This window comes from Xenopus laevis, chromosome 5S, assembly GCF_017654675.1.
Source record: "Xenopus laevis strain J_2021 chromosome 5S, Xenopus_laevis_v10.1, whole genome shotgun sequence".
In the NCBI taxonomy this organism is placed as follows: domain Eukaryota; kingdom Metazoa; phylum Chordata; class Amphibia; order Anura; family Pipidae; genus Xenopus; species Xenopus laevis.
Window position 1 is genome coordinate 21,555,626 of NC_054380.1, and position 13,891 is coordinate 21,569,516.

At 36.9% G+C, this 13,891-nt stretch overlaps 1 pseudogene; it reads right to left on the reverse strand.

Moving 5' to 3' along the window:
* The window catches only part of LOC108717392, a 93,100-nt pseudogene extending 79,499 nt beyond the window's left edge, over positions 1 to 13,601 (reverse strand).
* Between the last annotated feature and the right edge of the window lie 290 nt (positions 13,602 to 13,891).

Genomic DNA, 13,891 nt, shown 5'->3' on the forward strand with positions numbered 1-13,891 from the left:
ATAAATCTGCCCCTAGGTGTATCTTGGAAAGCGAATAGGCTTTTCCCCACACCCTAATTAGCCTTTAGCATGAGCCCCCTGAGGGGGTAGTAGCAGCACAATTCTGATATACAGTATTCTGGGAGTTGTAGTTCTTCAACACGAGTACAGAGTCTGTATGAACTTCAGCTTCCATGCTGATGTATATAAAGCCGGCCATAGACACGCAGATAGAATTATACAAAACAATTTTTGGACTGAGTATGGGTCCTGAAATACCGTCCCATGACGATATTGATGGGGGGCCTACAATGTATTTGTGGGGAATGACTTTCATACGATTGTTGTCTGGCAATAAACGGCCAAAACATGATCAGATTTGGTATTTTTTTAGGATTTTAATTCTACAGTTTCAATTTAAATGTTTCAGATTGTTGCATTAAAATCTCCGACGTACAAAACTATTCATTGAAGACACCCGATGCAGTTTTTCTGTTCCCCTTTATAAAAACATATGGAATAGTCGTATAAAGATGGCTGAAATGGATGAGGGACATGGGTGGCATTCATAGAGGTTAAATGTTCAGAGCAACGTCATTGTTACTTATAACATCAGCTGCTCCTTTACATGAACTTTAACACTCTATACATTAACCATATTTGTGAAGGGTGAGTGTTTAGCCTGGTCCTTACAGAAGATGACATATCTTCTCGTCGAGCCTTTGGATTCTCAGTCCTCAAGCGATATTGGGTCTTATTTCCCCAGCACAGAAAAACTGCAGCTTTCAAATAATTTGCAAATTTTAAGCACACAACTACTTCCATGCATAAAAACACAAACATGATTTTATTTTTTGTTTGTGGCAACAAATCTGAGAATTGGCAAGAAAGATATCGCAGCGGCTTTTCAGAATGTTACAGAGATATATGGAAATGTGAGAGAAGACATCCAGATCTTTCATTCACACACCACCGACAGAAAGCATCCTTCACCCTGTCAGGAACGTTGACCTTTACTGTCAGGATCTTCAGATTTTCCCCTGGGTTAATGGCCAGAATCTGTGAGCAAACATAAACGGCAGAGACAGATGACACGCAAAATACCCAAAAGATAAACTTATCAAGTCAACATTCATAGAAGCCCTTTCTTGACATTCTACAGGAGCCTGGGCTGGTTGCAGTCAGGTAATGAAACAAAAAAAAAAACAACCTTATATGCACTCATGCAAACACACAACTTGATTAAAGACGTTTTAAGAAACACAATTTTTAAATAAACGCAGTTCCGTGTGATTTTTAACTTAAATTCCAGCAAATTGAATAATTAAAATTAAATCTACGCGGCTCATTATTGTAGCTAAAGATAGATAAAATAACCTTATTAACCAGAACTGCACAAATAAAAATGGAATAAAATAAATAACTGGCGTGAGATAACATACATAAAAAAAAATCTGCCTCTTTGGCTTTTGTCTTACAAGCAGACGTTTCCAGGTTATTGGGCATCTTTCTGGCCAGTTCAAATATAATGGGATTTAAATGAATTTTCAGACAACAAGCTGACATTACGAAAGCAAATAAATCGACCTATATGCAGTTTTCTTGGAAAATAAATGGCTTGAAATAAATTGAAATTTTCAGCAGCAAACACAGATGCAGGTATTGGACCTGTTATCCAGAATGCTCGGGACCTGGGGCTTTCCGGATAGAGGATCTTTCCGTAACTTAGCTCTTCATACCTTAAGTCTACTAGAAAATCATGTAGACATTAAATAAACCCAATAGACTGGTTTTGCTTCCAATAAGGATTAATTATAGCTTAGTTGGGATCAAGGACAAGCTACTATTAATATTATAGGAAAGAAAAATACATTTTTTAAAATTTGGATTATTTGGATAAAATGGAGTCTACGGGAGATGGCCTTTCCATAATTCTGCGTTTTTCCAGATAACGGATCCCATACCTGTATATCATTTCCAAACCGTTTGGGGTATATCCATAATGTGTATTACAGAACATAACCAGGGCTATTAAAAAATGTAAACACTTTAAAATTCCAATAAGTGTATATATATATATATATATATATATATATATATATATATATATATATATATATATATATATATATATATATATATATATATATATATATATAAGCAATTATTTATTTTTTTAATTACAAACATATAATTTTAGAGGTAGGCAACATATAAAAAAATATACAGTCAACTGAAGGTAAAAAGATAATATTTTCGAAGCAATCACTTTCCAGAATATTAAATACTTCAAACACTATAGACTGGATGAATAGAGAGTAGAGAAGGGAAAATCAAATTGTACAGTGGGTTATCAAACAACAAATTATTTAAATCAAATTGGGAGCAGAAGTAGTAAATACTATTAGTAAGCATGTTGGAGACCTCTAGTGACCAAAAAGAGGCAAAACCACAATCTCAATAATTTCTCCAAAGCATGCTATTCAATAAAAAAATATTTTATTCACATCAGTAGTTAAAAAACATGTATAGTAATCCCTCTAACGCCTAACGCGTTTCATGCTTACCCAGCACTTAGTCATAGGCAGAATGGATTCTGCCTATGACTAGGTGCTGGGTAAGCATGAAACGCGTTAGGCGTTAGAGGGATTACTATACATGTTTTTTAACTACTGATGTGAATAAAATATTTTTTATTGAATAGCATGCTTTGGAGAAATTATTGAGATCAAACAACAAATGACAACTCTCTCTCAGAGTACAAAATTCATTTTTTTTAAATTAAATTTCATATATTTTTTCCAATATATATATATATATATATATATATATATATATATATATATATATATATATTTCCAGATAATGGGGATCGTTCCATAATTTGGATCTCCATATCTTGTCAACTAGAAAATCATGTAAACATTAAATAAACCCAATAGGCTGGTTTTGTTTCCAATAAGGATTAATTATATCTTAGTTGGGATCAAGTACAAGCGACTGTTTTATTATTACAGAGAAAAAAGAAATAATTTTTGAAAATTTGGATTCATTGATTATAATGAAAAGCTCTGAATTACGGGAAGGCTAACGGGTTTCCAGATAATGGCTCCCATACCTGTATATTATACAAAAGATTATATGGAATCTGTTTCCTGATGTCATCACTGGGAATATCTATAAAAAATAACTACAGTAGAACCCCCCAAACATTGTACATTTTTCAGGAAAAAATCATGTTAATTCCAGGAATATGTAAAATCAGGGGAAAGTATTATGGATTATATATTTGTGGGAATACAAAAAAAAGTGTAAAATGCAGGAAAATTTATCAGGGTACGTAAAATTGAGGTTCTACTGTACAGGTATGGGATCTATTATCCAGAATGCTCGGGCCTGGGGTTTTCCGGATAAGGTATCTTTCCGTAATTTGGATCTTCATACCTTAAATCTAAAAAAATTATTTGAACATGAAATAAACCCGAAAAGCGAGTTCGTCCTCCAATAAGGATTAATTATATCTTAGTTGGGATCAAGTACAAGCTACTGTTTTATTATTACACAGAAAAAGGAAATCATTTTCAAAAATTATAATTATTTGGATAAAATGGAGTCTACGGCAGACAGTCATCCCGTAATTCAGAGCTTTCTAGACTAAACGGGTTTCCGGATAATGGATCCCATACCTGAATAATGAAAATTCAGATGATTAATGTTAGCCCGCTTTGATTTGTTTTGCTTTTTTAGTTTCAATAAAATGCATTACAAAGTACAGAAGATGTAATCATAAAAAAAGTTGCTTTTATGTTTCTATCCTATTACATCAGAACAACATCAATCCAAAAATAGAGATTTGTTCTATGTAAATCAGACAGGTTATGGCATTCAAAGGAAACCATCCACAATTCAAAGGAAAACTTTCTGCTAACTGGCAAATAAAAAAATTGCTAAATTTTGTAAATGGCAAAGCATGGGTTAAATAGGTATTTCAACAGATCAGGTCACTTAGGCTACACTAAATGAGTTTCTGGGGGGAAATCAAGAGCTCCCCCCATGTTAGAGGATATAATGGTTTGCACTAGGCCCACAGCACTGTCACTGTTGGCCATGACCTGTCAATCATGATGTTTAATTCAATGACTGGTGAACTCAGACATGTCACATATGTTACATGCAATATTCCAAAGCACCCCAGGACCCAGTAACAACATATTTCCCTTCCCTGTACAGATTTAGTGACATACTAAGCCTGACATATCGCCGAACAAAAAATGTATTAATAAAAATCCCTTGTGAAATTCTATAGCATTAGGTACCATGTCTGCCAAGTCAGATATTTTCACGCCGCGGTTGGACATTCTAGCAACATTAAATAAAAGAAAAATGTAATTTCCTCACTTTAGCCGTCTCGTAGGAATCTTCCATTGTATATATTATATATATTCTGAACAAGCATTTACTTACTTGAAATCATTCCGTATTACATGCTGGTTAAAGGAACAGTAACATGTCCAAAATAAAAAAATAATCTGAACGCAGAAGTTCGTTATACGGGGTATGGGATCAGTAATCCGGAAACCTGTTATCCAGAAAGCTCCGAATTATGGAAAGTCCCATAGACTTCATTTTATCCAAATAATCCGAATTTGAAAAAAAAAAAAAAAAGAAGTTCCTTTTTCTCTGTAATAATAAAACAGTAGCTTGTACTTGATCCCAACTAAGATATAATTAATCCTTATTGGAAGCAAAACCAGCTTATCAGGTTTATTTAATGCTTATACGATTTTCTAGTAGGTTTAAGGTATGAAGATCCAAATTACAGAAAGATCTTTTATCCGGAAAACCTCAGGTCCCAAGCATTCTGGATAACAGGTTATACGCTAAAAAAATAATCAAGTACAAGTTAGTTATACTCAACACATTTTTAAAAATGTTCCCTTTCAAATGCATCACATGCTTTTTACTGTAATGTGATTTAATATCTGTCAGCTGCTGTTGAACTCCCAGCCGGCCGATTGTGTTCAGTTTTGTATCATAGGTCCCCTTGCAGCAATTTAAAAGCCACACATCTGCCATGATTTATGGTTGAGAGATTTGGAAAATTTCAACTTGTAAATTAACTTAATGTATTATAATTGAACATTAGTTGGTCTTACAGTTCATTCATTTCCATATTTTCAACCTGTAAATCAAAACGCTATCTGATTTCAGAGGTCCCGAATAGTGATGGTCGAATTTATTTGCCAGGCGCAAATTAGCGGCGAATTCCCGTGATTCGCCACCGACGAATAAATTTGCGAAACCGCTGCAAAAATTCACCAGCCAATTTGCACAGACGTCATAAAACGGACAGTGGCGTAAAAAAAAAAAAAACGACGCCGGCGTTGTTTCGTGAATTTCTTCGCTGGAAATTTGTGAATTTTCCGGCGAATCGAAACGCCCCAAATTCGCCCATCACTAGTCCCGAACCTCAGCAAATGAAAAAATGAAAATAAAAACAGATGGGCTGAGGGAAATCTATTTTATTCTAATTCTTATTAGGCAAACTGCTACCTGGTTGCTTGTTAAAGGGCACCTGTTGGGCAAAAATAGTACCCCCAACCGGAGTGTGGGCTCTATTAGCCGGCACCTTTGTTTGGGGATAACAGGAGTTTTGTGGAAGGACATGGCGCTCACACTGGAAGTTCCTTCCCAGTGTGAGTGTCGTATCACTGGCAGGGAGCAATTAAAAAAAAAAAACACATAGGGGCAAATTCACTAAGATTCGTAGTTCGCCGCACTTCGCCGCACTTCACCAGGCGTAGTTTCGCCAGGCGTAGTTTCGCCAGCGCTCCGCAAATTCACTGAAATCCGAAGTTGCGCTCAGGGGTAGCGTAAGGTTGCGAAGTTGCGCTAGCTTTGATTCGCTAAGTGAAGCGAAGATACGCTAGCGATGGTTAATTTGCATACGGCGCCAAATTCAAATTTCAATGGAGGAATACGTACAATCACTACAAATGCCTGGGAAACCTTCAAAACATCAAATAAATTTTTTATGTGCCCACTGTATAGTTAAGTTGCCATGAGTTAGGAAATGTAGGGGGGAAGGAGGGGAGCCCCAAAAAAATTTCGATCTTTTTCAGCCTATCACCCATAATATAGAAAAAACGCCAGCGTTTTTTGGGACTTCGAAAAAATTTTAACTTTTTTTGAAGCAATCCCTATCTACTCTATTGCGCTTCGCCTGGTCTGAGGTGGCGAAGGAAGTCTAGCGTAAAAGGTAGCGTTCAGTACAATGCGCGCGTTAGTGAATTTGCATAGTTATTCGGCAGGCGTAAGGGTGCAAAGTAACACTAGCGAATTTACGCCAGCGTTCGTTAGTGAATTTGCGAAGTAACGGAAATGACCAATGCTTGCGAATTGACGCTAGCGTTAGGCGCTTCAGCGCTTAGTGAATTTGCCCCATACTGTTACCCCAGAGTGCGAGTTCTATTATCTTTGGTTGGGGATAATATTTTCCCCTTTAATCCCTTGCACCTACAAAGCAGTCGTAATTCTTAGACTGAGAGCTGCACAATAAAAATATAAACATTTGGGGGTACAGACAAAATTAAAAAAAGAAGTAAAAAAAGAAAAAATATCTGTGATTTTTGTCACATTAAGGGGGTTATTTATTAAAGTCCGAACTGGAAAGATTTGTGTTTTTTTATTTTATTTTTTATTTTTTAACTTCAAAACAAAATTTTTAGTGGAGAAAAAAAAATCTAAATTTTCGAGATTTTTCGAATTTATTATACCCCGCTGCTGCAAAAAGGCAGAATCCGAAAATTCGGCTTTCAGACCTGCTGAGGTTGTATATAAGTCAATGGGAGAGGTCCCTATCCAATTCCGAAGTTTCTGTGATCTGCACTTGAATAAGCCTAAAATCCCGACTATTTCATAAGATTCGGAGAAAAACGTCTGAAAAGAAAATTTGTTCGATTCGTGGCTTTGCTCGATTTTATAGAGTTTTCCACCGGTCCAATTTTTTAAAAAAAAATCTGAAAGATTTGGATTTTGATAAATAACCCCCTAAAAGTTATTATAATATATATATTTTTTTCTTAACTTAGTTTTTTGAAAGGGAATGTCAACCCATATTTGTATATGTATTGCTAATGAAAGCAGTGTCTGTCCCTTTCTATTACCTGCACTGCTGGTTCAGACTGTTGATACAATGTAAGGCACAGCAGCTAATTAACAGACAGCAACTGGGGAACTCAGACTCTTGCAACATTGTTTAAACAGTTACAAGCAGGAGTTAAGCAAACGCTTCATTCATTAGCAATTGTTTCTACTAATAACTTTTAAAAGCAATGACTTTTTGTGTCTTTAAATAAATGTGCAATTGGAAAGTTGCTTAGAATTAAGATCTCTTTTCAGGCAAATATTTATTTTGGGGTTGATTTGCCCTTTAACAATGCTCACACCACAGTGCTTGGAGATTCGATGGGAAACGCACTGTTTACATCATAGTAGGATTCTGAGGTCTTAACATGATTGATTAGCAAGTGATTAAGATAAAACACAAAGTATAACAGGAGCTTTTAAAACGTGTAAAATATATCAAGATGGGATACGTTTAAATAAAAAAAAAATACTCATTACAGAAATGACAGATGTAATAAGGAAGAAGCAAAGAAGGATTTGTGTACATTATTTTCTATTTTGGATATCAATCAACAATAACTTATTTTTCTAAAATACCTCTAAATATTAATATTCATATATCAATCAACAATAACTTAGAAATAGAAGAAACAGCTTTTTACCTTTTTCTAAAATATCACCTCTAAACATAAATATTAATTTGCAGATGTATGATGTAGAGAGGGATATTCTGAGTCAATTTGCAACTATTTTATTATTTGTGGTTTTTGAGTTATTTCGCTTTTTATTCGGGAGTTTGCAGTAATCTGGTTGCTGGTTGGTACAAATTACAATGCATTGATATCAATAAGAGACTGGAATATGAATAGGAGAGGCCTGAATAGAAAGAGAAGTAATACAAAAGTATCAATAACAATAAGGGTAAGGCCACACTGGGCATTTTGGGGAGATTTGGTCGCCTGGCGACTAATCGCCTCGTTTTTGCTGCGACCAATCTCCCCAAACGCCTTCCCTGACTCTGCGCTGGCTAAAATGAAAAACCGTCAGCGCTAATCACATGCGTTGATTCGTTTTCCGAAGTGCAGAGTCAGGGAACCCCATAATTCAAAAACACTTAAAAAAATAAAAGACGAAGGCCAATTTAAAAATTACAAGAAAATACAAAATGTTAACTTAATGGTGACCCACCCATTTAAAGTGTGCTACAAACAGAAAAACAATCAATCTTAAAAAACTTATGTGCCTGATTTTGGAGTTATTATGAACAGACCAGAGAATTCCTTAGAAAAAAAAGACAAATTAAATTATCACATACCTAAAGGAAAATGTAAAATAAATTAAGCAAAATGCAAAGTATAATTTCCCAATAAATTAACTTGTCTAGGAAAAAAAAAGGTAATTAGTTAAAAAGCTTTTTTTCCCCCCTTTCCAGAAAGTGTAAAAGAGCTGCCACTCAATAGTGAAGCCCAGTGGACCCAGAGTGAAATGTATAAGGCTGAAGTCATGTCTGAGGTGAACAGGGAAACAAGCCCCTCACTATAAGGCAATAGAGCAGAGTAATGAGTCTGTACCATTAACACCTGCACATTAGATGTATTTCTGTTGGCAGGATTCCCGGGAAGGAGAAATGTAATATAGTGAGGTAGGCATAAAATACAATTTGAAGTATAATTAGAAAATACTCTTTGTGCAGGACGTAGGCTCTGCAACACTGTAATCTGTACAACTTGGCACCTTTATAATGATGATGATGATGATGATGATGATGATGATGAAGGGTCCTGGCACCACAAACACGAGCCTGGGCCGAGTAACTGATGAGAGAGGGAGAGAGGGGGGAAAGGGCCAAATAGAAGACAAGACTGGATTCTAAATAACCGCTAAATTTTTCAGGGACATTTGAAAGCTGAAGAGACAGACCAGAAAGGCAAATAACTTGCCAACTACCCCCTTTTAGGTACACAAGGGTTGCCTTACTACAACATTATGGGGCATATTTATCAAAATTACGTTTTTTTCCGATTTTAATTTAAAAAAGTCCGACCACAAACGGAGCTTATTGATTATTAAAAAAAAGCATGATTTAATCAGATATATATATATACACATATACAAACAATTCCTGTTTTGTTTAAAGGGTAAGACAATTTTTTAGTAGCTTAAAGGAAAACCTTGCTAATAAAAACCCCTACCCTCCATAGTCCCCCTCCCTGCCCCCCCCTGCACAGGTGTTCACACAAGTAAATGCCCCAGAGCTGATAATTACCCCTCATTGTAGAGTCAGCGCAGCTCACGGGAGCCATCTTCAGAACTTTGGGAATCTTCAGAAATTAAGCGCATGCGCGGTTGTAGCAATATTCCAGTCCCGAACAACTACGCATGCGCTGAAAGCTAAAGAAACCCGAAGTGCTGTAAAGATGGCACCCGTAAGCGCCAGCTTAGGGGCATTTACTTGTGTGAACACCTGTGCAGGGGGGGGACTATGAAGGGTAGGGTTTTTATTAGCAAGGGGGTTTAGTTTTCCTTTAAGGCACAAAATGTCTCAATGTCCTAAATATATTGATAATGGGTTGAGTGCAGAGGACCTCTTGTATTTATGTACACTTACATGGGGGGGATCCCTTTAAGTTACAGATCATAGAAGAGTAAGAATAAAGAATATTTTAAACACTGTGGTTAATGTGACAAACAATATTTTCATTGGGTCTAGGTGTCCTACAGCAACCAATCACGTTAACTTTCAAAGAGGCCACTAAAAAAAATTGCTGATTGGGTGCAAATAGTCTTGGTGCAGTCTTTGAAATGTCTATTACATTGCCCTTTAGCCTAAAATAAATCTTAATTATTCAGTGCCAGATTAAAACATGCCGATCTGTGAAGTCTGCACATTGCCTTTAAAGGGGACCCGTCACCCAAAAAAATTCATCCAAACTTTAATAAGACTGTAAAAATTATTTGAATCTTGTTTCCATTAGTCTGGTAATCATAATTATAGCAAGAAGGCAGGAGCCATTTTGTGGATAAGCCTTACATCATCTCAGAATCTTGTTTGTGTAGCAGAATGGGGGATCGGATGTCCATCCCCATGTACTGGTTACACAATTAAATGGTAAAGAGAACGGGGGAATGTGGGGAGAGAAGTGTCATCTAGGAAGTGCTGAATGGAAAGTGAAAGTAATTACTTGCCCCGCCTCTATGCAGCTGAGATTTTTAAATGAGTTTACAACAGATATGAATGCTATAATTAAAAAAAAAAAGGACTTTTATTATACAGCTTTTTGTGTCTGGATGACAGGTCCACTTTAAGCAAATGCCTTTTAAACTCCAATATAAAGACCTCCCTAAATGATACAGAACATATTCCCTCAGGGACCACGTCGCTGTGGCATTCGTTTCCATGGAAATGTTTGCCATGTTCACAACAACAGTCAGCACAGTTAACAGGTTACCATGGCTAGGGTTGCCATAGTAACCACCTATCAAGACGCTCTTTTTTAATGCAGCTTTTTCTATAGCACATCAGTTTCTATTGCATGGCCATGGCATCCGTCACCAAAGTTAGAATTTCCACAGCATCGGTAACCAGAAGGATGGTTGACACTGTTGCCATGACAACAGTAACCATGTCATACATCTCAAGACGTCGCCATGATGACTTTTCTCATGACCAATTATGGCAATTGATTCCAATTCTATAAGTGGGGCTTAAACGGATGTACTCACTGGATGATGTTGGATTCTATTTACACTGCAAGTAGAGTCGTGGTATAAATGGAACTTGTCCACATCTTTCACGTTCCCTTCTTTTTCCCTTTCCTGTGGCCTTGGCGAGTGTCCAATGGATTGTCACATTGCTCTGCTTACAACAAAAACCCAAAGAATAGAAGAGCAGCTCAGTGACCATATGCTGGCATTCTTAAAGGTATCTCTGGCATATCCCATGTGTGGTCTAGTTTGGATTGGTCAACAAGAAATGGCTTTGAATAATGGGTAGCGATGGGCGAATTTAGGGCGTTTCACTTTGCCAAAAATTTGTGAAATTTGTTAATCTGCGAAAAATTCGTGAAACGTTGCCGGTGCCGGCGTCTCCTTTTTTACACTGGCGTCCATTTTTGACCCTGGTGTCCGTTTTTTTTACGCCGGCGTCCATTTTTTTTTAAATGCGCCAGCGTCCAAAAAACCGGATGCATGCATCAATTTTTTTTGAAGCCGGCGAATTTTCACCGTGGTTTCGCAAATTTATTTGCCTGCGGTGAATCGGCAGAATTTGCCGCAAATTTGCGCCTGGCAAATATATTCGCCCCAAACACATTTTCTTCGGCACACCACTTACTTACTTAACTCTTTCCATAGGGTGCATTCAACTCCTCCAGCTACTTCCAAGCCAATTTTCCATACAAGAATTCCCATAGGGAGGAAGCACACCAGACACTTGGCTTTGCCTTTTAGAACATTTATTCTAAAATGTTCTAAAAGGCAAAGCCAAGTGTCTGGTCTGCTTCCTCCCTATGGGAATTCTTGTATAAAATAAATTCGCCCATCACTAATAATGGGCAGTTTGCCTACTAGATAGCATGAAATTAAACACCAATAATTATGTGTACATGCCCAACTGTATTTAATGTACTCATCGTTCATTCACTTTTAAAACTCTGTTGGGCAAGGATGCCATCAACTCATTCATTTTATCCTCTCCAGACCGGTCTACCTAGGCTTCTATTTTGATCATTTACCATATAGGTAAAATATGTAGGTTTCCTTACAGATTCCTGATGTGCTGCAGAGTATCTTTGTCCGTAGCAAACATATCAGCTAAAATGTGTTGCACTCCCATCTCTATATCCTCCAGTTCTGAAAGGTCTGCAGAAAAGAAAATGAAAGTACACCCATTGCATACTTGAAACCCTTTTGCCCATTCAGCTCCAAAGCAATTATAAAACAGTTGATTGCTGTATAACGGTTTGATTTAAGCTGAAGAACCATAAATATTTTTTTATAGAATATATTTCCATGGCTGTTCTCTATGGAAGCCAATGGGAAAAGTAATTAAAGCACTAGCTGGAGGATATTTTACCAGCTGTGTGGCAGAGGGTGCTGGCACTTGAGCTATTACATACTAACCAAAAGGAATTCTCTATTAATGCACTTCTCTTATTTAGCCTAAGGAAGCGTTACAGAGTGCACTATAATATTTACTGTTATTACATCCAAACGATAACCAAGTAACGCGCACCTATATATAAAAGCCAAAATCATAATAAAACCTGATCATTCTATAAGAGAGCTTGGTTTCCAAATAGATTTACAGATTGGTTATTCTGTGTCTTATGCTGCCCTCTAGTGACTGCCATTAAAACTGACCTGTCGCCTACACATAAAAAGCTGCATAATGAAAAGTCCTTTGCAAATTAAACATGGAACCTTGGCTTTAGCAAGCAATGCCAGTCAGTAGCATTAAGGGCAAATAAGGTCTTGAGCTGTATTAAAAGGGGAATTGATTCACGGGAGGAGGGGGTCATTCTTCCACTGTATAGAGCACTGGTAAGGCCCCATCTAAAATATGCCGTACAGTTTTGGTCTCCAGTGCTCAAACAGGACATTTTTGTATTAGAGAGGGTACAGAGAAGGGCAACTAAGCTTGTAAAGGGTATGGGAAATCTTAGCTATGAGGAAAGACTGGCCAAATTGGGTATGTTCACGCTGGAGAAGAGGCGCTTAAGGGATGATATGATAACTATGTGTAAATATATAAGGGGATCATATAATAATCTCTCTAATGTTTAATTTACCAGTAGGTCTTTCCAGTTAACAAGAGGTCCCCCATTCCGATTAGAAGAAAAGAGGTTCTGCGTAAATATTGGGAAGGGGTTTTAACAGTGAGAGCTGTGAAGATGTGGAATTGTCTCCCTGAATCAGTGGTACAGGCTGATACATTAGATAGCTTTAAGAAGGGGTTGGATGGTGTTTAGCAAGTGAAGGAATACAGGGTTATGGGAGATAGCTCATAGTACAAGTTGATCCAGGGACTGGTCCCATTACCATTTTGGATTCAGGAAGGAATGTTTCCCCCTATGAGGCAAACTGAAGAGGCTTCAAATGGGGTTTTGCCTTCCTCTGGATCAACTGGAAGTTAGGCAGGTCATATATAGACTTAAAAGGTTGAACTTGATGGACATGTGTCTTTTTCAACCTAACTTACTATGTAATAAATGTGTAGGTAACATTTATTTTGCTTAACTAACATGACAGAAAAGAATTTGTAATTGGTTGACAGGTCCCCTTTAAACTACACGGCCAAATCATGACAAAAAGGAAATATTTGAAGTTTGAGGTCACTATCTTAAATGGGATCTCCTCCCAAAAATAGTTTTATTGCATAAAAGAAAAAAAAACGAATGGTTTTAAAGATATTTGTAATTGTATTTTGTGCTGAATGCAGTACCTCTTTGGCTATTTATAGTCTCTGCACTGCTGGCTCTGACTCCTGAAACCATGTAAGCAAAGATAACGGATGAACAAACATGGAGGATAACGGAATTATTAATCCTTATTGGGTTTATTTCATGTTTACATATTTTTCTAGGTATGAAAATCCAAACTACAGAAAGATCCATGATCCAGAAAATCCCTGGTCCAGAGTATTCCAGAGTATTCTGGGTAACAGGTCCCATACCTGTACCTGTCACAGCTTGCTGGTTTCTAATAACTGATATTTAGACGTGAACTGCTGTAGTACCCATCCCCAACCCTTACCCCTTCACTCCCACCTATTCAAAATTTTACA